The sequence below is a fragment of the Rhinichthys klamathensis genome, unplaced genomic scaffold, assembly GCF_029890125.1.
Source record: "Rhinichthys klamathensis goyatoka isolate OS25496 unplaced genomic scaffold, OSU_Roscu_1.1 h1tg000223l_1, whole genome shotgun sequence".
In the NCBI taxonomy this organism is placed as follows: domain Eukaryota; kingdom Metazoa; phylum Chordata; class Actinopteri; order Cypriniformes; family Leuciscidae; genus Rhinichthys; species Rhinichthys klamathensis.
In genome coordinates, this window is record NW_026606747.1 from 2,349,889 (window position 1) to 2,372,830 (window position 22,942).

The 22,942-nt window shown below is 42.3% G+C and overlaps 14 non-coding genes across 14 annotated transcripts; 10 read left to right on the plus strand and 4 right to left on the minus strand.

Annotated features, from left to right (window-relative positions):
- Positions 1–2,597: 2,597 nt before the first annotated feature.
- On the minus strand, positions 2,598–2,670 carry trnar-ccg (transfer RNA arginine (anticodon CCG)). Its single transcript has one exon. It is a non-coding gene; the product is annotated as a tRNA-Arg (tRNA).
- Positions 2,671–2,829: 159 nt separating this feature from the next.
- trnap-ugg (transfer RNA proline (anticodon UGG)) lies at positions 2,830–2,901 on the plus strand. The gene has a single exon. It is a non-coding gene; the product is annotated as a tRNA-Pro (tRNA).
- A 1,465-nt stretch (positions 2,902–4,366) lies between these two features.
- Positions 4,367–4,438, plus strand: trnap-ugg (transfer RNA proline (anticodon UGG)). The gene has a single exon. It is a non-coding gene; the product is annotated as a tRNA-Pro (tRNA).
- Positions 4,439–4,744: 306 nt separating this feature from the next.
- trnap-cgg (transfer RNA proline (anticodon CGG)) lies at positions 4,745–4,816 on the plus strand. The gene has a single exon. It is a non-coding gene; the product is annotated as a tRNA-Pro (tRNA).
- A 619-nt stretch (positions 4,817–5,435) lies between these two features.
- On the minus strand, positions 5,436–5,508 carry trnar-ccg (transfer RNA arginine (anticodon CCG)). Its single transcript has one exon. It is a non-coding gene; the product is annotated as a tRNA-Arg (tRNA).
- Positions 5,509–5,667: 159 nt separating this feature from the next.
- Positions 5,668–5,739, plus strand: trnap-ugg (transfer RNA proline (anticodon UGG)). The gene has a single exon. It is a non-coding gene; the product is annotated as a tRNA-Pro (tRNA).
- A 1,444-nt stretch (positions 5,740–7,183) lies between these two features.
- On the plus strand, positions 7,184–7,255 carry trnap-ugg (transfer RNA proline (anticodon UGG)). Its single transcript has one exon. It is a non-coding gene; the product is annotated as a tRNA-Pro (tRNA).
- Positions 7,256–7,561: 306 nt separating this feature from the next.
- On the plus strand, positions 7,562–7,633 carry trnap-cgg (transfer RNA proline (anticodon CGG)). The gene has a single exon. It is a non-coding gene; the product is annotated as a tRNA-Pro (tRNA).
- Positions 7,634–9,391: 1,758 nt separating this feature from the next.
- trnar-ccg (transfer RNA arginine (anticodon CCG)) lies at positions 9,392–9,464 on the minus strand. The gene has a single exon. It is a non-coding gene; the product is annotated as a tRNA-Arg (tRNA).
- Positions 9,465–19,584: 10,120 nt separating this feature from the next.
- trnap-agg (transfer RNA proline (anticodon AGG)) lies at positions 19,585–19,656 on the plus strand. Its single transcript has one exon. It is a non-coding gene; the product is annotated as a tRNA-Pro (tRNA).
- A 619-nt stretch (positions 19,657–20,275) lies between these two features.
- trnar-ccg (transfer RNA arginine (anticodon CCG)) lies at positions 20,276–20,348 on the minus strand. The gene has a single exon. It is a non-coding gene; the product is annotated as a tRNA-Arg (tRNA).
- Positions 20,349–20,507: 159 nt separating this feature from the next.
- Positions 20,508–20,579, plus strand: trnap-ugg (transfer RNA proline (anticodon UGG)). The gene has a single exon. It is a non-coding gene; the product is annotated as a tRNA-Pro (tRNA).
- A 1,469-nt stretch (positions 20,580–22,048) lies between these two features.
- trnap-ugg (transfer RNA proline (anticodon UGG)) lies at positions 22,049–22,120 on the plus strand. The gene has a single exon. It is a non-coding gene; the product is annotated as a tRNA-Pro (tRNA).
- Positions 22,121–22,426: 306 nt separating this feature from the next.
- Positions 22,427–22,498, plus strand: trnap-cgg (transfer RNA proline (anticodon CGG)). The gene has a single exon. It is a non-coding gene; the product is annotated as a tRNA-Pro (tRNA).
- Positions 22,499–22,942: the final 444 nt, after the last annotated feature.

Genomic DNA, 22,942 nt, shown 5'->3' on the forward strand with positions numbered 1-22,942 from the left:
ATCTCACTGATCATCACATGGTAACTTGTATAATACGTACTGCTGAAATTTGTCATGTTGCGCCGCGTTATCGATCAGGCAGAACAATCCTTCCAATCACTATAGATAGATTCTCAAATAGCTTACCTGATCTATCTCAGCTGCTCAGTGAACCCAAACAAACAGATGAACTAGAGGAAATGACCAGCAGTTTGAGCACCATTTTCTCTAGTACATTAGATATTGTTGCACCAATTAGATTGAAAAAGGTTAGAGAGAAAACTAAAGCACCATGGTACAATAGTACTACACATGCTATCAAGAGAGAAACTCGTAACTTAGAGCGTAAATGGAAACAAACTAATTTAGAGGTCTTTAGAATCGCGTGGAAAGACAGTGTGTCACGTTATAAAAAGGCTCTAAAAGCAGCAAGGGCAGAGCATCTCCGCAAACTAATAGAAAATAACCAAAATAATCCAAGGTTTTTATTTAACACCGTGGCTAGACTAACAAATAAACAGACATCACCAGAGCAAAATATTCCGTTACAGTATAGTTGTAATGATTTTATGAATTACTTCAATGAGAAAATAGAAAGCATCCGAAATACAATTGTAAATGTACAATCCTCTATGGTGTCTTGTGATTCAGCCTCAATTATCGTCCCTCAAGAACAACTACACCGCTTTACAACTGTAGGACAGGAAGAGCTAAATAAACTTATCATTGCATCTAAACCAACAACATGTTTATTAGATCCAATACCCACTAAACTACTGAAAGAAGTGTTACCTGTAGTGGAAGAGCCTCTTCTCAATATTATTAACTCGTCTTTATCTTTAGGTCATGTTCCAAAAATATTCAAGCTGGCAGTAATAAAACCTCTTATTAAGAAACCGCAATTAGATCAAAATAACTTAGCAAATTACAGACCCATTTCAAATCTTCCATTTATGTCTAAAATACTAGAAAAAATTGTGTCCGCTCAATTGTGTTCTTTCTTGCAAGAAAATGAGATATATGAAAAATTTCAGTCAGGATTCAGACCGCATCATAGCACAGAAACTGCGCTAGTTAAAATTACAAATTATTTACTTTTAGCTTCTGACCAAGGCTGTATCTCAATACTAGTTCTACTCGATCTTAGCGCTGCGTTCGACACTATAGATCATAAAATACTCCTGGATCGACTAGAAAACTACACTGGTGTTCAGGGACAGGCATTAAGCTGGTTCAGATCGTACTTATCGGACCGTTACCATTTTGTCTGTTTAAATGGGGAAAAATCGAAGATAACGTCAGTAGACTATGGAGTGCCGCAAGGATCGGTGTTAGGCCCTCTGCTATCCTCAATATATATGCTGCCACTTGGTAATATTATAAGAAAACATGGAATTAATTTCCACTGCTATGCTGATGACACTCAATTATATATTTCATCACGACCAGATGAATACACTAACTTATCTAAATTGACAGAATGTCTTAAAGATATAAAATGCTGGATGACGTGTAATTTCCTGCTACTAAATCCAGATAAAACTGAGGTATTACTTATTGGTCCAAAAAACTACCCACAAAATCTCTTACAATACAACTTTAATTTAGAAGGATGTCCTGTTACCTTATCGACTACAGTAAAAGACCTGGGAGTTATACTAGACCGCAACTTGTCTTTCGAAAATCATATTTCGTATGTTACAAGAACAGCCTTTTTCCACCTTAGAAACATTGCTAAATTACGTAACATGCTATCTGTTTCTGATGCAGAAAAGTTAGTTCATGCATTCATGACCTCGAGACTAGATTACTGTAATGCTTTATTAGCTGGTTGTCCTGCATCTTCAATAAACAAGCTACAGTTAGTCCAAAATGCAGCCGCTAGATTTCTTACTAGGTCAAGAAAATATGATCATATAACACCGATTCTATCATCTCTGCACTGGTTACCTATTAAGTTCCGTATCAATTACAAAGTACTACTACTGACCTATAAAGCCCTAAATGGTTTAGCTCCTGTGTATTTAATGGACCTTCTATCGCCCTACAATCCATCGCGTTCTTTAAGATCCCGAAATTCGAGGCTTCTGGTCATTCCTAGGATATCTAAGTCCACTAAAGGAGGGAGGGCGTTCTCACATTTAGCTCCTAAACTCTGGAATAGCCTTCCTGATACTGTTCGTGGCTCAGACTCGCTCTCCCAGTTCAAAACTAGATTAAAGACGCATCTCTTCAGCCAAGCATTCACATAATGCTTACCTTTTATACCACTGTTGAATCAGATCGACTGCATTAATATTATGAACAGCAGCTACGCTAATTATTTCCCATCTGCTTTTCTGCTGTTATCTCGGGACGCTAGTCCCGAGGTAAATAGCGTTCGTCAGCTCCAGTTTGTATCCAGCCTCTCACGGAGACTTCACGGTATACTTGTTGCTCTGTGCACATGCACGGGCAGGACAGAACAGAGTGACGCACACAAAAACCCAACACAGCTATCAGAAGTTTGTCTGTTCTATGCTAATTCAGATCTTGCGGTCATCATGGCTACAGGCTTGCTTTGAACAAACCATCCTTGAATTTGTCGAACGGCCACCTTAAATGTAGCCCATTAAAGACGACCCAGGTGGGACTTGAACCCACAATCTCCAGCTACGGAGGCTGATGCCTTATCCATTAGGCCACTGGGCCTTGTCTGCCAAGCTTTGCCTTTGATCTGTAATATGACTTCAAGTGGTTTCTGCTGCTCAAACAACTACACTTTGGTATCTCGACGCCAGGTCGGGTTCCGTCTTTGAGGTGAACTTCACTGAATTTGTGGCGCCCTCCCGAAACACTTGCTTTCGATGAGGCTCGTTGGTCTAGGGGTATGATTCTCGCTTTGGGTGCGAGAGGTCCCGGGTTCAAATCCCGGACGAGCCCAGCAGCTTTGGAACAAGCAGCCAGTTGGCTCCATCCTTTTGCAGCACTGAACCAAACTCAAAACTGTCGTGGTTTTGAAATCCTTAAGGCTGTTTGTCTTCATCTGTACTACAACAGAGCCAAGATTCAGCCAGATGACTAGGGTTGGGTATCGGTTGGGTTTAATCCGATTCCAGTACCTACTCTGTATTTTTTAAACGGTTCCGGTGCTTAAACGGTTCTTAAATCGGTACTTAAGAAAATGAAACCGCACACACTTTATCAAAAAATAATACCCTTTAATTTACAGGGCCAAACTGGACACAATATTAACTTAAATCTTTAAACAATATAAATACAAGTAACATATGGTAATAATAAAACCAATATAAAATAAAAATTCATATTTACATAATATCAAATGAAACAATATTGTATCAAACAATGTAATAATACTGGAGATTAATAGAGATTACTAGCAGGCAGAGCTGCCAACTCTCACGCATTGACCGTGAGACTCACGCAAATTACCCTTTTCACACAGAAAAATCGCGGACAAAGAGGACACTGACACCGACAGACAAGACAGAGAAGGTTACTTTTGATATGGAACAAATCCACAGCTGTCAGATTCTGTCAATATTTTTACGAGATTCACACAATAAATAACATTTTGGCTCTTTGAAATGTGACAGATCGCTGTAGCGCGTCAGTTCAAACGGCACGTGATACAGCAGCCTACAAATCCACTGCTTCTTAGCTACGCAGCGTTGAGTGAACCTATGAAAGAGAACATCTCTGGTTACTGGTGTAACATATCTCTCAATAGGGAACGGGACGCTGCCAAGCTCCTCGCGCTGCCGACCAGCTTCCTTTTTCGGCAGAGAAATCTGAGGAGGAGATGGCGCGCGCGCGCCAACATAATATGACGACGTAAGTGCGTCGATGCGGCGCCCGCGCCATCAGCCAATGAATTGGCTTGATTCTATATGGGATTCAGACTATCGGCACACCCAGAGGGCGTTCTGACCATGGTTCTGACATGTAATTTTACACGTGAAATGCAGCCAAACCTTGCGAGAAAGAGCGCGCATGCGAGACAGAAGAAACTGTGCTCCAAACTGTGTATAACACGCACGGCGGAGAGGGAGAGAGCGAGAGACCTTGCGTGTGTGTGTGTGCGTGTTTGCCTAATGAAGTTAGGCACCGAAATCAGGCACTGAAATTTTCGTTCTTATTCGGTCTGGTTACTACCGTTTACGTCGGAACCGGTTCCCTATTGGCACCGAGTTTCGGTACCCAACCCTACAGATGACAAGCGGTTATTTCCTTGCACAGAACGTACTCTGAATCGCTGCCTGCCAGGGAGTGCGGCTTCCTAACGACAAACGCTTTCTATTAAAACTAGTGCCCGCCCATTCTGTTAGAGGCCAGCGTTCGGTGACTGTACAACTGTACGCAAGTAGCCCGATGCCTTTAGCAGCCAGGCTCGTTGGTCTAGGGGTATGATTCTCGCTTTGGGTGCGAGAGGTCCCGGGTTCAAATCCTGGACGAGCCCAGCAGTCTCAGCAGGAGAAGCCTGTTGGCTCAGTCCTTTGGAGCGCTAAGCCAAACTCAAAACTGCTGTGCTTTTGAAATCCTTAAGGCTGTTTGTCTTCATCTGTACTTCAATTTAGCCAAAAGTCAGCCAGATGACAAGTGTTTATTTCCTTCACAGAACATACTCACAATCGCTGCCTGCCAGGGAGTACGGCTCCCTAACGACAAACGTTTTGCATTAAAACTAGTGCCTGCCCATTCTGTTAAAGGCCAGCGTTCAGTGACTGTACAAGTGTATGCAAGTAGCCCAAATCTTCATTAATCAGGCTCGTTGGTCTAGGGGTATGATTCTCGCTTCGGGTGCGAGAGGTCCCGGGTTCAAATCCCGGACGAGCCCTCTCACCTTTAGTATGAGTTCAAGGGTTCTCTGACTCTGTTTGCTGTTGCTGCTTTTCTCTATCAACCACTTCATAACTGGCCATTTTACTGCAAGCCACATAGTACTTGACGTCACGTTCTGCAGCATCAGAGGCTGATGCATCGGCCAAATTGAAGTTTTTGCAGGCCTGTAGATGCCGTAGTGGGATTCAAACCATTTTATTTCGCTCCTAATTGAATTACCGTGGCTCTTTTGCAGAAACGCTAAGCACAGGTATACTTGTTGCTCTGTGGAGTTTCTTTGAACAAATTATCATTGACTTTTTGCAGCATTTTGTGCCTCTCTGCTTTCGTACGCAAAGCCTTCGTTGTAGGTCTGGTGCAACAGCAAAAAGCGGCCTTTTCCCATTAAGCCACTGGGCCTCTTGCGCAGGGTGCTTTGTGTAATTTCAGCCTGATAGGGCACATGCACGGGCAGGACAGAACAGAGTGACGCACACAAAAACCCAGCACAGCTATCAGAAGTTTGTCTGTTCTATGCTAATTCAGATCTTGCGGTCATCATGACTACAGGCTTGCTTTGAACAAAACATCCTTGAATTTGTCGAACGGCCACCTTAAATGTAGCCCATTAAAGACGACCCAGGTGGGACTTGAACCCACAATCTCCAGCTCCGGAGGCTGATGCCTTATCCATTAGGCCACTGGGCCTTGTCTGCCAAGCTTTGCCTTTGATCTGTAATATGACTTCAAGTGGTTTCTGCTGCTCAAACAACTACACTTTGGTATCTCGACGCCAGGTCGGGTTCCGTCTTTGAGGTGAACTTCACTGAATTTGTGGCGCCCTCCCGAAACACTTGCTTTCAACGAGGCTCATTGGTCTAGGGGTATGATTCTCGCTTTGGGTGCGAGAGGTCCCGGGTTCAAATCCCGGACGAGCCCAGCAGCTTTGGAACAAGCTGCCAGTTGGCTCCATCCTTTTGCAGCACTGAACCAAACTCAAAACTGTCGTGGTTTTGAAATCCTTAAGGCTGTTTGTCTTCATCTGTACTACAACAGAGCCAAGATTCAGCCAGATGACTAGGGTTGGGTATCGGTTGGGTTTTATCCGATTCCAGTACCTACTCGGTATTTTTAAACGGTTCCGGTGCTTAAACGGTTCTTAAATCGGTACTTAAGAAAATGAAACCGCACACACTTTATCAAAAAATAATACCCTTTAATTTACAGGGCCAAACTGGACACAATATTAACTTAAATCTTTAAACAATATAAATACAAGTAACATATGGTAATAATAAAACCAATATAAAATAAAAATTCATATTTACATAATATCAAATGAAACAATATTGTATCAAACAATGTAATAATACTGGAGATTAATAGAGATTACTAGCAGGCAGAGACTCACGCAAATGACCCTTTTCACACAGAAAAATCGCGGACAAAGAGGACACTGACACCGACAGACAAGACAGAGAAGGTTACTTTTGATATGGAACAAATCCACAGCTGTCAGATTCTGTCAATATTTTTACGAGATTCACACAATAAATAACATTTTGGCTCTTTGAAATGTGACAGATCGCTGTAGCGCGTCAGTTCAAACGGCACGTGATACAGCAGCCTACAAATCCACTGCTTCTTAGCTACGCAGCGTTGAGTGAACCTATGAAAGAGAACATCTCTGGTTACTGGTGTAACATATCTCTCAATAGGGAACGGGACGCTGCCAAGCTCCTCGCGCTGCCGACCAGCTTCCTTTTTCGGCAGAGAAATCTGAGGAGCAGATGGCGCGCGCGCGCCAACATAATATGACGACGTAAGTGCGTCGATGCGGCGCCCGCGCCATCAGCCAATGAATTGGCTTGATTCTATATGGGATTCAGACTATCGGCACACCCAGAGGGCGTTCTGACCATGGTTCTGACACGTAATTTTACACGTGAAATGCAGCCAAACCTTGCGAGAAAGAGCGCGCATGCGAGACAGAAGAAACTGTGCTCCAAACTGTGTATAACACGCACGGCGGAGAGGGAGAGAGTGAGAGACCTTGCGTGTGTGTGTGTGTGTGTGTGCGTGTTTGCCTAATGAAGTTAGGCACCGAAATCAGGCACCGAAATTTTCGTTCTTATTCGGTCTGGTTACTACCGTTTACGTCGGAACCGGTTCCCTATTGGCACCGAGTTTCGGTACCCAACCCTACAGATGACAAGCGGTTATTTCCTTGCACAGAACGTACTCTGAATCGCTGCCTGCCAGGGAGTGCGGCTTCCTAACGACAAACGCTTTCTATTAAAACCAGTGCCCGCCCATTCTGTTAGAGGCCAGCGTTCGGTGACTGTACAAGTGTACGCAAGTAGCCCGATGCCTTTAGCAGCCAGGCTCGTTGGTCTAGGGGTATGATTCTCGCTTTGGGTGCGAGAGGTCCCGGGTTCAAATCCCGGACGAGCCCAACAGTCTCAGCAGGAGAAGCCTGTTGGCTCAGTCCTTTGGAGCGCTAAGCCAAACTCAAAACTGCTGTGCTTTTGAAATCCTTAAGGCTGTTTGTCTTCATCTGTACTACAATTTAGCCAAAAGTCAGCCAGATGACAAGTGTTTATTTCCTTCACAGAACATACTCACAATCGCTGCCTGCCAGGGAGTACGGCTCCCTAACGACAAACATTTTGCATTAAAACTAGTGCCTGCCCATTCTGTTAAAGGCCAGCGTTCAGTGACTCTACAAGTGTATGCAAGTAGCCCAAATCTTCATTAAGCAGGCTCGTTGGTCTAGGGGTATGATTCACGCTTCGGGTGCGAGAGGTCCCGGGTTCAAATCCCGGACGAGCCCAGCAGTCTCAGCAGGAGCAGCCTGTTGGCTCTGTCATTTGGAGCGCTGAGCCAAACTCAAAACTGCTGTGCTTTTGAAATCCTTAAGGCTGTTTGTCTTCATCTGTACTACAATTTAGCCAAAAGTCAGCCAGATGACAAGTGTTTATTTCCTTCACAGAACATACTCACAATCGCTGCCTGCCAGGGAGTACGGCTCCCTAACGACAAACGTTTTGCATTAAAACTAGTGCCTGCCCATTCTGTTAAAGGCCAGCGTTCAGTGACTGTACAAGTGTATGCAAGTAGCCCAAATCTTCATTAATCAGGCTCGTTGGTCTAGGGGTATGATTCTCGCTTCGGGTGTGAGAGGTCCCAGGTTCAAATCACGGATGAGCCCAGCAGTTTCAGAGCAATTCAGCCAGTTGGCTCATTCCTTTGCAGCACTGAGCCGAACTCAAAACTGTTGCGGTCTGCTCAAATCCTTGCTCCTGCTCGTGTTCATCTGTCCTATAACTTAGCCCAGATTTGATTTATTTATTTATTTAGAAAAGGGACAGAGTACATTAATCAACATTCATGAATGTAGGTGTACCCAAATTAGCCCCAATGTTAGGTTTCATCGGTAGTGCCTTTGCCATAGGTTATTGGGCCTAAAACTAGAGAAAAGGGTAAAACATTACAACAATAATAGAACTAGAACTTGTAAACAACTCTGTAAAATACAATTAAAGATATACAAACAGACGATATATATATATATATATATATATATATATATATGTATATGTACACAATAAAAAAAGAAAGATATATAAAAAAATAATCAAAAAAAGATTTTGGTATGAGTTAAATAATACTAATTAAAATGTATATTACTGTACTATTTACTAATTACTAACTGTAATTCAGCCAGATGGCAAGTGTTTATTTCCTTGGCAGAACGTACTCAGAATCGCTGCATGCCAGGGAGTACGGCTCCCTAACGACAAACGCTTTCTATTAAAACTAGTGGCCGCTCATTCTGTTAGAAGCCAGGGTTCGGCGACTGTACAAGTGTACGCACAAAGTCCGAGACTTCATCCGCCAGGCTCGTTGGTCTAGGGGTATGATTCTCGCTTAGGGTGCGAGAGGTCCCGGGTTCAAATACCGGACGAGCCCTCTCACCTTTAGTATGAGTTCAAGGGTTCTCTGACTCTGTTTGCTGTTGCTGCTTTTCTCTATCAACCACTTCATAACTGGCCATTTTACTGCAAGCCACATAGTACTTGACGTCACGTTCTGCAGCATCAGAGGCTGATGCATCGGCCAAATTGAAGTTTTTGCAGGCCTGTAGATGCCGTAGTGGGATTCAAACCATTTTATTTCGCTCCTAATTGAATTACCGTGGCTCTTTTGCAGAAACGCTAAGCACAGGTATACTTGTTGCTCTGTGGAGTTTCTTTGAACAAATTATCATTGACTTTTTGCAGTATTTTGAGCCTCTCTGCTTTCGTACGCAAAGCCTTCGTTGTAGGTCTGGTGCAACAGCAAAAAGCGGCCTTTTCCCATTAAGCCACTGGGCCTCTTGCGCAGGGTGCTTTGTGTAATTTCAGCCTGATAGGGCACATGCACGGGCAGGACAGAACAGAGTGACGCACACAAAAACCCAGCACAGCTATCAGAAGTTTGTCTGTTCTATGCTAATTCAGATCTTGCGGTCATCATGGCTACAGGCTTGCTTTGAACAAACCATCCTTGAATTTGTCGAACGGCCACCTTAAATGTAGCCCATTAAAGACGACCCAGGTGGGACTTGAACCCACAACCTCCAGCTCCGGAAGCTGATGCCTTATCCATTAGGCCACTGGGCCTTGTCTGCCAAGCTTTGCCTTTGATCTGTAATATGACTTCAAGTGGTTTCTGCTGCTCATACAACTACACTTTGGTATCTCGACGCCAGGTCGGGTTCCGTCTTTGAGGTGAACTTCACTGAATTTGTGGCGCCCTCCCGAAACACTTGCTTTCGACGAGGCTCGTTGGTCTAGGGGTATGAACACTATTGACTGCGCATGCGCGGGCGGTGTTTGTTTGTGTTTAGAGCTCCGTCGAATTGATTCATTAATCCTTGATTTTCTTCTTTACCACTCATTTATTAACAAGCACTTTCTATTTTTATATCGTGTGAACCTATCCTCGATACTATTCCCTATAAAAAAACAATCGGATTGCTTTGATATCGCTACTTAGATCCAACTTTGCGAATCTCGGCTACTAGCCTTTAGCCCGCTAGCATTTCACGCGTGGGCTCGCGCTTATCGAGCGTCTGATTTTACACCCGTTTCACTGAAAGGATACAGGTTATATCCAGCATTCCAGTCCTAAATTAGTAGTGATATTGGTAGTATCACTGCTAATTTACTGTTCATCTGTTATAATGGCGAACATATCGGATGTGTGTCTAACGTTACCTCTGAGTGCAGGTGAGGATACATTCGAGCTGATCTCAGTACGATTGGAACTGGAATCGGTGGAGAAACAGATCCGTGGTCTGCTGGAGAGGCAAGCCGAGCTGCGGGATCGGCGATCAGCGCTTGAAACGTCACGCGCCGATGCTCACAAGTCAGTGGTTAGTAACTTTTTGACTCCGACTTCCTCTACTGCGTGCGTTTCTCTGCCCAGGAGGACGCGATCATCTCTGGCTTCATTCACTCCGGCACCTACACAACACCATGGACCCTGGGTGATCCCACAGCGGAAGACACGAGCCAGGACCAGAGCAAGAACCTCTCCGCCCCTCCCGGTCTTCGAGATCTCCACCCGGAACCGCTTCTCCCCTCTTCACGAGTCGGAACGTGACGGCACAGGCACAGCACACATCAGATTTTAGATAAGCGAGCTGTTTCATTACAGCCAATAACAAACTTATCTTTTGAAAGCAAAACATCAGCTCTGTTCTTTTCATGGTCAACACTAGCAGGCCTTTTTTGTTTAATCAAATGCCTTTCAACACATTTTACATTTAGCAACTGTTAATTCAGTAGCCTACTGCTTCTGCTTATTTGTTCTTACATAATGGTAATTATTCTAGTTCTCAATAACATTTCACATTTCTCAATCTCAATTTTAGTTGTCAAGTTCTCAATTACCATAACTTAATATCTGGCTTCAAAGTTTTCTCCTCTAGGAGTTTATCAGTCTCCAATCAGGATTCACACTTACTTTGACAAGGCTACTCTGCATCTTTTGCAGTTATTATAAATCATCTTTGAGATCTGTCTCTCTATATTACCTTTACATATTTTGCAACTCACATTTGTTGGAGTCACAAAAGGATTCACTTTAAGACTTCAATCTTTGACCTTGTTTTTTATCTCTTATTTCTCAGACCAAAAATTGTCACTGTCGTCATTTAACCACTGATCTATTTTCAAACCAATATTATTATCAGACGTGTGTCACGTGTTAAATGGACCTACTGACCACAGTCAAGACAATCTCTGTCATCTGGTTGGTTCGTGTGTCAGCCTCAACTACAGCATCAGACACCTTGCAGTTTGATCACTGTGAGCTTCCAAAGGGCTTCAACTTAACACGCCCTTGAAGCAGTGTGTGTCCCATTCAGGAATGTAAACAGACCCACTGATAAGCAGTTCTCTGTATTCCTTTGACCATCCACCAATGGCGGATTCAATCACAATAGCCAAATCATACTCTTCATCATTATTATTGGCAGAACATAATTTCATGAGCAGCACAGAAAATGCTCAAAATATTCGAATTTGTTTTCTGTCTTTACCTTACTAATTTGGTATTATCATCAACAACACTAATTACAAGTACTGTTGCTGTTATCCCAGCTTATCTTTTACAAAACATCATCTGCAAATCTCTTCAAAGTGAGATCTTCAGAGCAGAGCTGTTTACAGCATTTGCTCTCTTCTGTCTCACTATTTATTTATTTATTTATTTTCCCGGACTGTTCCGTTACTCTTTATAAAGTGTAACAATTTGTACATCATTGTTTTTCATTACAACTGGTTTGAAGCCTTTTTCCCTTCCATCACATTATTGTCTCAGTCTTATCTCTACTGTTTCTCCAAAACAGATTATATTACTCAGTCCGTAAATTACACAGACAACCATTATAGCTACTTGCTTCAATACCCTTATTTTCTTAACATTAATAAAATAAAGCAGATATATCATCATTTCAATCATTATTTTATCAAAATCTAGAATTGTTCCCCATTCTGCTTAAAACATTCTTCATATCATGTTAATCCCTGTCAATCATACAATGCCTTATTTTATTCTAAAACTTTTCTTATCATTTAAACCATGTATATTTTCATCACATATAGTTTTCTACTATATTCCTCCTTTCTTTTCCCTACATGCCAGTTCCTTCATTATCCTCTCCTTTCTTTTCTCAAACATGCCAGTTCCTTCATTATCTGTTCACATTTTTTACACACATGTTGAACGCAGCCACAACAACCTTTTGTCCCGCTGCCCTGTTCCACTGATTCTCGCACACTCTTAGTCTATTTGTGCTCAGTGTTCCCTCCCTGGGAAAATCATGGTATTTTCTCAGTTTTTTTTCCCAATATCTAAAATATACATTTCCCCCCATACTTTCCTAGTTCTACAGAAAACCGGTGTATCAAATTTCGCAAGCTTGCTTTTGAGACATCCCCATACTGGCTGTTTTCTGTTCTCTGTGGATTTCTCTTCAACGCGCGTTTTCTTTAATCTGTTAGGCGTCCCTAAACAAATCCGACTCTTTTCTTTTAACCCAAATCGGTCGGGTTGCACTATTAGTGCCCTCCTAATTATGGTTTACCAAAAAATTCTGGTTCCCCCTAATTAGCCTCAGTACCTAAAAACAATTTGCTCCGTCGTGGAACAACTAATTTTCAGGGTACCTATCTGTTTGAAATCTCTTGATCTGTTACAGTTCTCACTTAATCCCAGATTATTTATCTGCTTGAAATTTCTTGTTCTGTTACAGACCTCAATTAATCTCAGATTTTTCCCTCGTATCTGTTTGAAATTTCTTGATCTATATAGATCTCAATTAATCTCAGATTACGTACCACAGAAACAGCCTTCAGCCAATATGGTTCAATTTCACTCTTCTCCCCAATTAAACTGAATTTAATTAACTTACCCAAAAGAAAATAAATTGAACTGTCTCTTACCAGAGATGCTTCTGTTGCCACCTGCGGGTTCTTTAGATTCCAGTGGTCGATTCTCCCGGCCCTGATATCGGTCGGCCCCTCTCTCTCAAGTTTACGAGGTAGAGCTGGAACTTACTTAGTCCAGGTGGCCAAACACCGTCCGATCTCAGGTCCAGGAGGCACGTCCAAGGAATATCACTTCTGACACCAAAACTGTTGTGGCAAAAATTCATCTCAAACAAACATCACTGCGTAAGAGACACTCAGAGTCAAATTATATAAAATAGAAGTATTTATTCTTGCAAGAATAGGAGCAGTCTAATACACAGTTGTTACCCTGTGCAGAAGAGTGACACACCCCCAGACAGACTGAACTAGCTTTTATCTTAGTTTCAAGGCCTTCTTCCCCCCAGAGCCTTCCTCCCAGTAGTTTTCCATAGACGTCACTAGTTGGCCCAATAAGCCCCCCTGCACTAAGTGGCCTTCTGACATCTAGGTCAGAGGTCCTTGTTCGTCTGTTCTCTGGAGTGTCTCCCTCTTCTGCCTCCCCAGGTACATAAACAGAATCTTCTCTCACTACAAGTGAGAGACACACATGTGACATTCTTTGAATCATCTATATTCGTCTAAAGATCAATGAATATCATTAAAATTTCCACTACAGGCTCTAAAAGCAGCCAGGGCAGAGCATCTCCGCAAACTAATAGAAAATAACCAAAATAATCCAAGGTTTTTATTTAACACCGTGGCTAGACTAACAAATAAACAGACATCACCAGAGCAAAATATTCCGTTACAGTATAGTTGTAATGATTTTATGAATTACTTCAATGAGAAAATAGAAAGCATCCGAAATACAATTGTAAATGTACAATCCTCTATGGTGTCTTGTGATTCAGCCTCAATTATCGTCCCTCAAGAACAACTACACCGCTTTACAACTGTAGGACAGGAAGAGCTAAATAAACTTATCATTGCATCTAAACCAACAACATGTTTATTAGATCCAATACCCACTAAACTACTGAAAGAAGTGTTCCAACATAATATGACGACGTAAGTACGTCGATGCGGCGCCCGCGCCATCAGCCAATGAATTGGCTTGATTCTAAATGGGATTCAGACTATCGGCACACCCAGAGGGCGTTCTGACCATGGTTCTGACACGTAATTTTACACGTGAAATGCAGCCAAACCTTGCGAGAAAGAGCGCGCATGCGAGACAGAAGAAACTGTGCTCCAAACTGTGTATAACACGCACGGCGGAGAGGGAGAGAGCGAGAGACCTTGCGTGTGTGTGTGTGTGTGTGTGTGCGTGTTTGCCTAATGAAGTTAGGCACCGAAATCAGGCACCGAAATTTTCGTTCTTATTCGGTCTGGTTACTACCGTTTACGTCGGAACCGGTTCCCTATTGGCACCGAGTTTCGGTACCTAACCCTACAGATGACAAGCGGTTATTTCCTTGCACAGAACGTACTCTGAATCGCTGCCTGCCAGGGAGTGCGGCTTCCTAACAACAAACGCTTTCTATTAAAACTAGTGCCCGCCCATTCTGTTAGAGGCCAGCGTTCGGTGACTGTACAAGTGTACGCAAGTAGCCCGATGCCTTTAGCAGCCAGGCTCGTTGGTCTAGGGGTATGATTCTCGCTTTGGGTGCGAGAGGTCCCGGGTTGTGGTCTGCTCAAATCCTTGCTGCTGCTCGTGTTCATCTGTCCTATAACTTAGCCCAGATTTTATTTATTTATTTATTTAGAAAAGGGACAGAGTACATCCCAGCTAACAATTTATGGTTCCCAGAACGTTCTGGGAACGTTAGTTTTTGGTTGCGGGAACGTTCCCTTAAGGTTCCCTTTAAGGTTAGGTTTTGGTTCCCATGGAAAGTTTTCTTAACGTTCAGGGAACGTTCGTTTTTGGTTACATTGCAACCTTTAGGGAACGTTCCCCTAACGTTCTTTTTTACATTCCCCTAACCTTTAAAAAACTTTAACAATGATACCAATTTTATTATTACTTTAAACTGTGCATGAGCAGGAATTAATTATTATATATTAGCAGGAATGAATAGGCAAACTTGATGGGACTTAAAACTTTAATATACAATATAAAATTAACAAAATACAAAAATTATAAAAGGCCTAAAAAAATAAATACAACAAGAATTATAATCAGTTTTAGTATACGACTATACAAATAAGACATATCAATACAAGTACTAACGGAGTGGGATGAAGTGTGCAAAGTAATAGTGCAAATGTAGTGTGCAAGATGCATATTGGAATGATACCAATTTTATTATTACTTTAAACTGTCTGTGCATGAGCAGGAATTAATTATAATAAATTAGCAGGAATAAATGAATAGGCAAACTTGATGGGACTTAACTTTAATATACAATATAAAAGTAACAAAATACAAAAATTATAAAAGGCCTAAAAATAAATTCAACAAGAATTATAATCAGTTTTAGTATACAACTATACAAATAAGACATATCAATACAACTATACAAATAAGACATATCAATACAAGTACTAATGGAGTGGGATGAAGTGTGCAAAGTAATAGTGCAACATGCATATTGGAATGATAAAGTATATATAGTACAAATGTAGTGTGCAAGATGCATATTGGGATGATAAAGTATATATAGTACAAATGTAGTGTGCAAGATGCATATTGGGATGATAAAGTATATAATGTGTAGGTGAATGGTCAAAGTGTCAAAAATACAATTGCAAAAATATTTTAAAAAAAGAGATCCATGGTTTTGATTGAAGGTTCAGTCCTTCTCAGCTGGCCTAAAAAGAAAGAAACAAAAGTTTGATAAGTCATACTAAGAATGATCACAAATATTGATAGTTTTCCCATTCCATTGATTATTATGAACATCACATAGAAGAATTTCAATTTACCGTCTGTGTGGGGCAAACTTTAGCACTTGCCCAATCAAGTCCTCCGCGTCTGCTGCAGTCAGTGCGGGGACGTTTTTCTGGGAGGCCGCTAGAGTAGAAGTCAAAATGAAGCATAGTTACAAGTCAAATTAAAACCTCCAAGCTGAGCATAATACTGATGTGAACAATAAAATATCACCTGCCTGTTATAACCCTGCAGATTGTCAGGTCCTGGAAGGCCTTCTTTGCCTTTCTGCCCCGCAGACTATACTGTTTTAGCACGTCATTGGTTGCCACTCGCCGTAGCATGCGACGGATGGCAGTACCTCTGGTCGAACCTCCAAGGGTTGTCAGGAAAAGTTGCTGTAAAACATATAGAAATACAAATTATACATGTAGAACAAAGTGGAGAGCTTGTACAATCTCATTTTGTAAGAGCCGTCAGTTCAGTTATAATGATATGTGAAGTTATGCAATTATATAGTGTTAATCTTAGGGCAAGACTATGGCCACTTAATTACCATGTTGTCCCTCCTCTCCTGTTGACCGAGACTCCTGTCGAACTCCTCCAGCTCTGTGACTGTTGAGCAGGGCGACAGCAACATGTCATCGACTGGAGCAGAGGGAGGTGACTGGGAGCTCCTTAAGAGCATGAGCAGCTCATCCATCTTCTGCTCCATCTTCTCCTCAAATGCGTCCATCTGCTGTGCCATGCGGGTAATGGATGTCCTCACGGCTATGGAAAAATTATTGGTGTTAGTTTTAGTTATACATTATATACTTGCATATGTGAACAACTTAAGTGAGTCTTCTTACCTCTCTTTTCCATCTCCATGGCTGAGCCACCTCCCTCTGTGTGATGAGTTCTGCTGTTTACAACAATAAAAAAGTCAAGTTACTCTCAAGTTCCTTGTCATGAAATTGTATTTAATTGGAAATGGAAAATTGAAAGCCACTGTACCTTCAGGCTGAGCTTGCGTCACAATAGACCCATTCAATTCTGGGTGACTGGCTGGTTTTCTGTGTGGTGTTGACTCATCTAAAAAGAAAGTGGATATGAATATTGGTCAGTTCATTTATGTCAGGTTTCTTGCACATAGCCAAAAAACAACAACTTACATGCAGGTGGTGGAGGCATCTGCAGACCTGAAAAAAGGCAGGAAGAGACAAACACATCAGAACAGTCACATGATATGCACCAGGTTGAATGTCAGTACTCAGTAGTTCCATGGCAGGAAATATGACTCTGGTTTCTTAAATGCATGCATAAATGTTAACTTACGGACAGGGCTTCCAGACACACACTCTGTCCTGGAATGCTTTCTTGCTTGTGGAACAGTTTAATCTGAAATAAAAGACTAAACAATTTGTACAGATTACAAAAATAAAATTTGAATGGTGTAAATAATTCCTTCTGTACTTTTTTGAGAGTCAGCAGCAGAACAAAGCAGTATTTCCATACAGAGAAAACTATTATTTATTTATTTATATATAGTATAGCAGCAATAGGTCACCTGTACTGAGCCAGATTTTCTTGACTGTATATTTGGCCCAGAAGTACCTGAGTGAACCTTGTGGGTGGTGTTCCTCGCTGCAGGAGTCACTGGTCTCATCCATAGGTTTGTCCATGGGCGTCGTAGCCCAGAGACTTTCTAATGGGGAGACACAGCAGCCATAGAAATGTTAATTAATTAAAAGAACCGGTATATCTTATTTGTAACAAGAACGCAAGCAGGTTAACATGATGATACAAAACATACAATGCGGCAAAGCATACACGTCGTGCACAGCCGCATACAAAGACTCAAACAAAGCCCAATATATGCATTACATATATATATATATACATATATATATGAATTACAGCCATTTAGCTGGAGCTATATCCATTATTACAGCTACAGGACCCAAACCAGTCATATGAGCATGCGCTGTGCCGGAATATAACAAAGCCCTACGAGGGAAAGGGCTTAAGGATAAACCCCAAACACTTGCATTACAACCACAACATCATGAAACTGTAGCGTATTTCACTTACTTTTTCGTGAGAATGTGAAGCTGTGTAGGTCGTTTTTCCAAGACTTCCTGATAGTGAACGGGGTTCTACGTAGACTTATCCATTTCTCCCAGCCAATCAGGAATGTCCGTGTTGCGTCACACGCCTTGACGTCAGGCAACCTGGCCAATCAGCATTTTAGAGGGTAATTTTAAACTAAAATGGAGTGTGTTGCTCTCTCCGACACAGTACTACCCACGTATAGTGGTTTTTTTAATCTCTTTCCTGCACTTAACCATTAGATAGAGGTTTTTTTATTTATTTTTATTTACTGTTTGAACGTAAAAGTATAATGCTACCGTGTGTAACATCACACACCCTTATTTGCTCGACGGCACAGGGATGCCAACGGTACAGGAATAAATGAAACAAGTTCTGAATGTATTCTAACAGTGATAGCAGAAAACTATTATAAAAATATTTTACCGAACTATTATTATTTGTTTAATCCTACATGAAACTCCCAAACAGTGTGAGTGCCACGTGTGTATTTCTATAAACAGACTCAGAATTAAAAAATGTAACTACACAAGGTGGCTTGTACTAGGCAACATGAACTGGTCAGTTAAGCTGGGAGCTAGCACTAACTAAAACGTGTCTATAACGTTTAGGGCTAATATACCTGTGCTCAAACACACCAATTTATCTCGAGCGTCCATTTACCTGAAAGAAGACGGGTTCCCAGGCAAGTTCTGTGTATCGATCCAGAAGGACTTTGGTGTATGTAAATAGCACAACACGGAAGTCAGTACAGGACTTCAATCGGTCACCTGAAAGCAGAGGCACTTCCCCCTACTGGTGTGGGGGTGTAACGGTTGGATTTGTACACCGAACTGAGCCACTTGTTCGAAGTGAAATGTGAAATGAAATAAGTGAATTTTCTTAGTTGTAAAAATCGTTCTATTGATAGATTCTTGTTTTAAGTGTTTTTAACTAATACAGTTAAAAAAAACAAAATCAAGCAAAAAAGTATTGTTTTTAGCTACATTTATTATCAGCCTAAAAATAAATATATTCTCTTGCTATGCGGTTTATCTTACTTATATTTCATAAGACCAATCATTTTTGAGTGAATCTAAATCAAGTGACTGCAAACCTTCTATGCTACGTCATTAAATGGAGCTGGTTTAAACATTTCAAAACCGCACACAGAACAACCAAAAACAACCAAACGGGAACGTTGTGTGGAGGTATAGTGCAACCACAGGAGAACGTTTTAGTTGGTTGGTTCCCTTAACGTTTAGGGAACGTTATAACCCTGAGGGAACGTTCCCTAAACGTTAGTTTTTGGTTTGGTTCAAACTAACCTTTAGAGAACCATAAACTAACGTTCCCTAACGTTCCCTAAACGTTCTGTGTTAGTGGGGATTAATCAACATTCATGAATGTAGGTGTACCCAAATTAGCCCCAAGGTTAGGTTTCATCGGTAGTGCCTTTGCCATATGTTATTGGGCCTAAAACTAGAGAAAAGGGTAAAACATTACAACAATAATAGAACTAGAACTTGTAAACAACTCTGTAAAATACAATTAAAGATATACAAACAGACGATATATATATATGTACACAATAAAAAAAGAAAGATATATAAAAAAATAATCAAAAAAAGATTTTGGTATGAGTTAAATAATACTAATTAAAATGTATATTACTGTACTATTTACTAATTACTAACTGTAATTCAGCCAGATGGCAAGTGTTTATTTCCTTGGCAGAACATACTCAGAATCGCTGCATGCCAGGGAGTACGGCTCCCTAACGACAAACGCTTTCTATTAAAACTAGTGGCCGCTCATTCTGTTAGAAGCCACGGTTCGGCGACTGTACAAGTGTACGCACAAAGTCCGAGACTTCATCTGCCAGGCTCGTTGGTCTAGGGGTATGATTCTCGCTTAGGGTGCGAGAGGTCCCGGGTTCAAATCCCGGACGAGCCCTCTCACCTTTAGTATGAGTTCAAGGGTTCTCTGACTCTGTTTGCTGTTGCTGCTTTTCTCTATCAACCACTTCATAACAGGCCATTTTACTGCAAGCCACATAGTACTTGACGTCACGTTCTGCAGCATCAGAGGCTGATGCATCGGCCAAATTGAAGTTTTTGCAGGCCTGTAGATGCCGTAGTGGGATTCAAACCATTTAATTTCGCTCCTAATTGAATTACCGTGGCTCTTTTGCAGAAACGCTAAGCACAGGTATACTTGTTGCTCTGTGGAGTTTCTTTGAACAAATTATCATTGACTTTTTGCAGCATTTTGTGCCTCTCTGTTTTCGTACGCAAAGCCTTCGTTGTAGGTCTGGTGCAACAGCAAAAAGCGGCCTTTTCCCATTAAGCCACTGGGCCTCTTGCGCAGGGTGCTTTGTGTAATTTCAGCCTGATAGGGCACATGCACGGGCAGGACAGAACAGAGTGACGCACACAAAAACCCAGCACAGCTATCAGAAGTTTGTCTGTTCTATGCTAATTCAGATCTTGCGGTCATCATGGCTACAGGCTTGCTTTGAACAAACCATCCTTGAATTTGTCGAACGGCCACCTTAAATGTAGCCCATTAAAGACGACCCAGGTGGGACTTGAACCCACAATCTCCAGCTCCGGAGGCTGACGCCTTATCCTTTAGGCCACTGGGCCTTGTCTGCCAAGCTTTGCCTTTGATCTGTAATATGACTTCAAGTGGTTTCTGCTGCTCAAACAACTACACTTTGGTATCTCAACGCCAGGTCGGGTTCCGTCTTTGAGGTGAACTTCATTGAATTTGTGGCGCCCTCCCGAAACACTTGCTTTCGACGAGGCTCGTTGGTCTAGGGGTATGATTCTCGCTTTGGGTGCGAGAGGTCCCGGGTTCAAATCCCGGACGAGCCCAGCAGCTTCGGAACAAGCAGCCAGTTGGCTCCATCCTTCTGCAGCACTGAGCCAAACTCAAAACTGTCGTGGTTTTGAAATCCTTAAGGCTGTTTGTCTTCATCTGTACTACAACAGAGCCAAGATTCAGCCAGATGACTAGGGTTGGGTATCGGTTGGGTTTTATCCGATTCCAGTACCTACTCGGTATTTTTTAAACGGTTCCGGTGCTTAAACGGTTCTTAAATCGGTACTTAAGAAAATGAAACCGCACACACTTTATCAAAAAATAATACCCTTTAATTTACAGGGGCAAACTGGACACAATATTAACTTAAATCTTTAAACAATATAAATACAAGTAACATATGGTAATAATAAAACCAATATAAAATAAAAATTCATATTTACATAATATCAAATGAAACAATATTGTATCAAACAATGTAATAATACTGGAGATTAATAGAGATTACTAGCAGGCAGAGCTGCCAACTCTCACGTATTGACCGTGAGACTCACGCAAATTACCCTTTTCACACAGAAAAATCGCGGACAAAGAGGACACTGACACCGACAGACAAGACAGAGAAGGTTACTTTTGATATGGAACAAATCCACAGCTGTCAGATTCTGTCAATATTTTTACGAGATTCACACAATAAATAACATTTTGGCTCTTTGAAATGTGACAGATCGCTGTAGCGCGTCAGTTCAAACGGCACGTGATACAGCAGCCTACAAATCCACTGCTTCTTAGCTACGCAGCGTTGAGTGAACCTATGAAAGAGAACATCTCTGGTTACTGGTGTAACATATCTCTCAATAGGGAACGGGACGCTGCCAAGCTCCTCGCGCTGCCGACCAGCTTCCTTTTTCGGCAGAGAAATCTGAGGAGCAGATGGCGCGCGCGCGCCAACATAATATGACGACGTAAGTGCGTCGATGCGGCGCCCGCGCCATCAGCCAATGAATTGGCTTGATTCTATATGGGATTCAGACTATCGGCACACCCAGAGGGCGTTCTGACCATGGTTCTGACACGTAATTTTACACGTGAAATGCAGCCAAACCTTGCGAGAAAGAGCGCGCATGCGAGACAGAAGAAACTGTGCTCCAAACTGTGTATAACACGCACGGCGGAGAGGGAGAGAGCGAGAGACCTTGCGTGTGTGTGTGTGTGTGCGTGTTTGCCTAATGAAGTTAGGCACCGAAATCAGGCACCGAAATTTTCGTTCTTATTCGGTCTGGTTACTACCGTTTACGTCGGAACCGGTTCCCTATTGGCACCGAGTTTCGGTACCCAACCCTACAGATGACAAGCGGTTATTTCCTTGCACAGAACGTACTCTGAATCGCTGCCTGCCAGGGAGTGCGGCTTCCTAACGACAAACGCTTTCTATTAAAACTAGTGCCCGCCCATTCTGTTAGAGGCCAGCGTTCGGTGACTGTACAAGTGTACGCAAGTAGCCCGATGCCTTTAGCAGCCAGGCTCGTTGGTCTAGGGGTATGATTCTCGCTTTGGGTGCGAGAGGTCCTGGGTTCAAATCCCGGACGAGCCCAGCAGTCTCAGCAGGAGCAGCCTGTTGGCTCAGTCCTTTGGAGCGCTAAGCCAAACTCAAAACTGCTGTGCTTTTGAAATCCTTAAGGCTGTTTGTCTTCATCTGTACTACAATTTAGCCAAAAGTCAGCCAGATGACAAGTGTTTATTTCCTTCACAGAACATACTCACAATCGCTGCCTGCCAGGGAGTACGGCTCCCTAACGACAAACATTTTGCATTAAAACTAGTGCCTGCCCATTCCGTTAAAGGCCAGCGTTCAGTGACTCTACAAGTGTATGCAAGTAGCCCAAATCTTCATTAAGCAGGCTCGTTGGTCTAGGGGTATGATTCTCGCTTCGGGTGCGAGAGGTCCCGGGTTCAAATCCCGGACGAGCCCAGCAGTCTCAGAACGATTCAGCCAGTTGGCTCATTCCTTTGCAGCACTGAGCCGAACTCAAAACTGTTGTGGTCTGCTCAAATCATTGCTGCTGCTCGTGTTCATCTGTCCTATAACTTAGCCCAGATTTTATTTATTTATTTATTTAGAAAAGGGACAGAGTACATTAATCAACATTCATGAATGTAGTGGCGCTTTTCCACTACACAGTACCAGCTCGCCTCGGCTCGGCTCGGCTCGGCTCGACTCGACTCGCCTTTGTTTGGTTTTCCACTGTGTAAAAGTTGTACCTGTACCTGCTTTCGGGGTACTTTTTTTCGTACCACCTCCGGCGAGGTTCTAAGCGAGCTGAGGCGAGCTAAGCCGATACTAAAATGTGACGTGAAAACAATGCCGACTGCTGATTGGTCACAGAGAATCTGCGTCATCATTGCACGCGCCAGA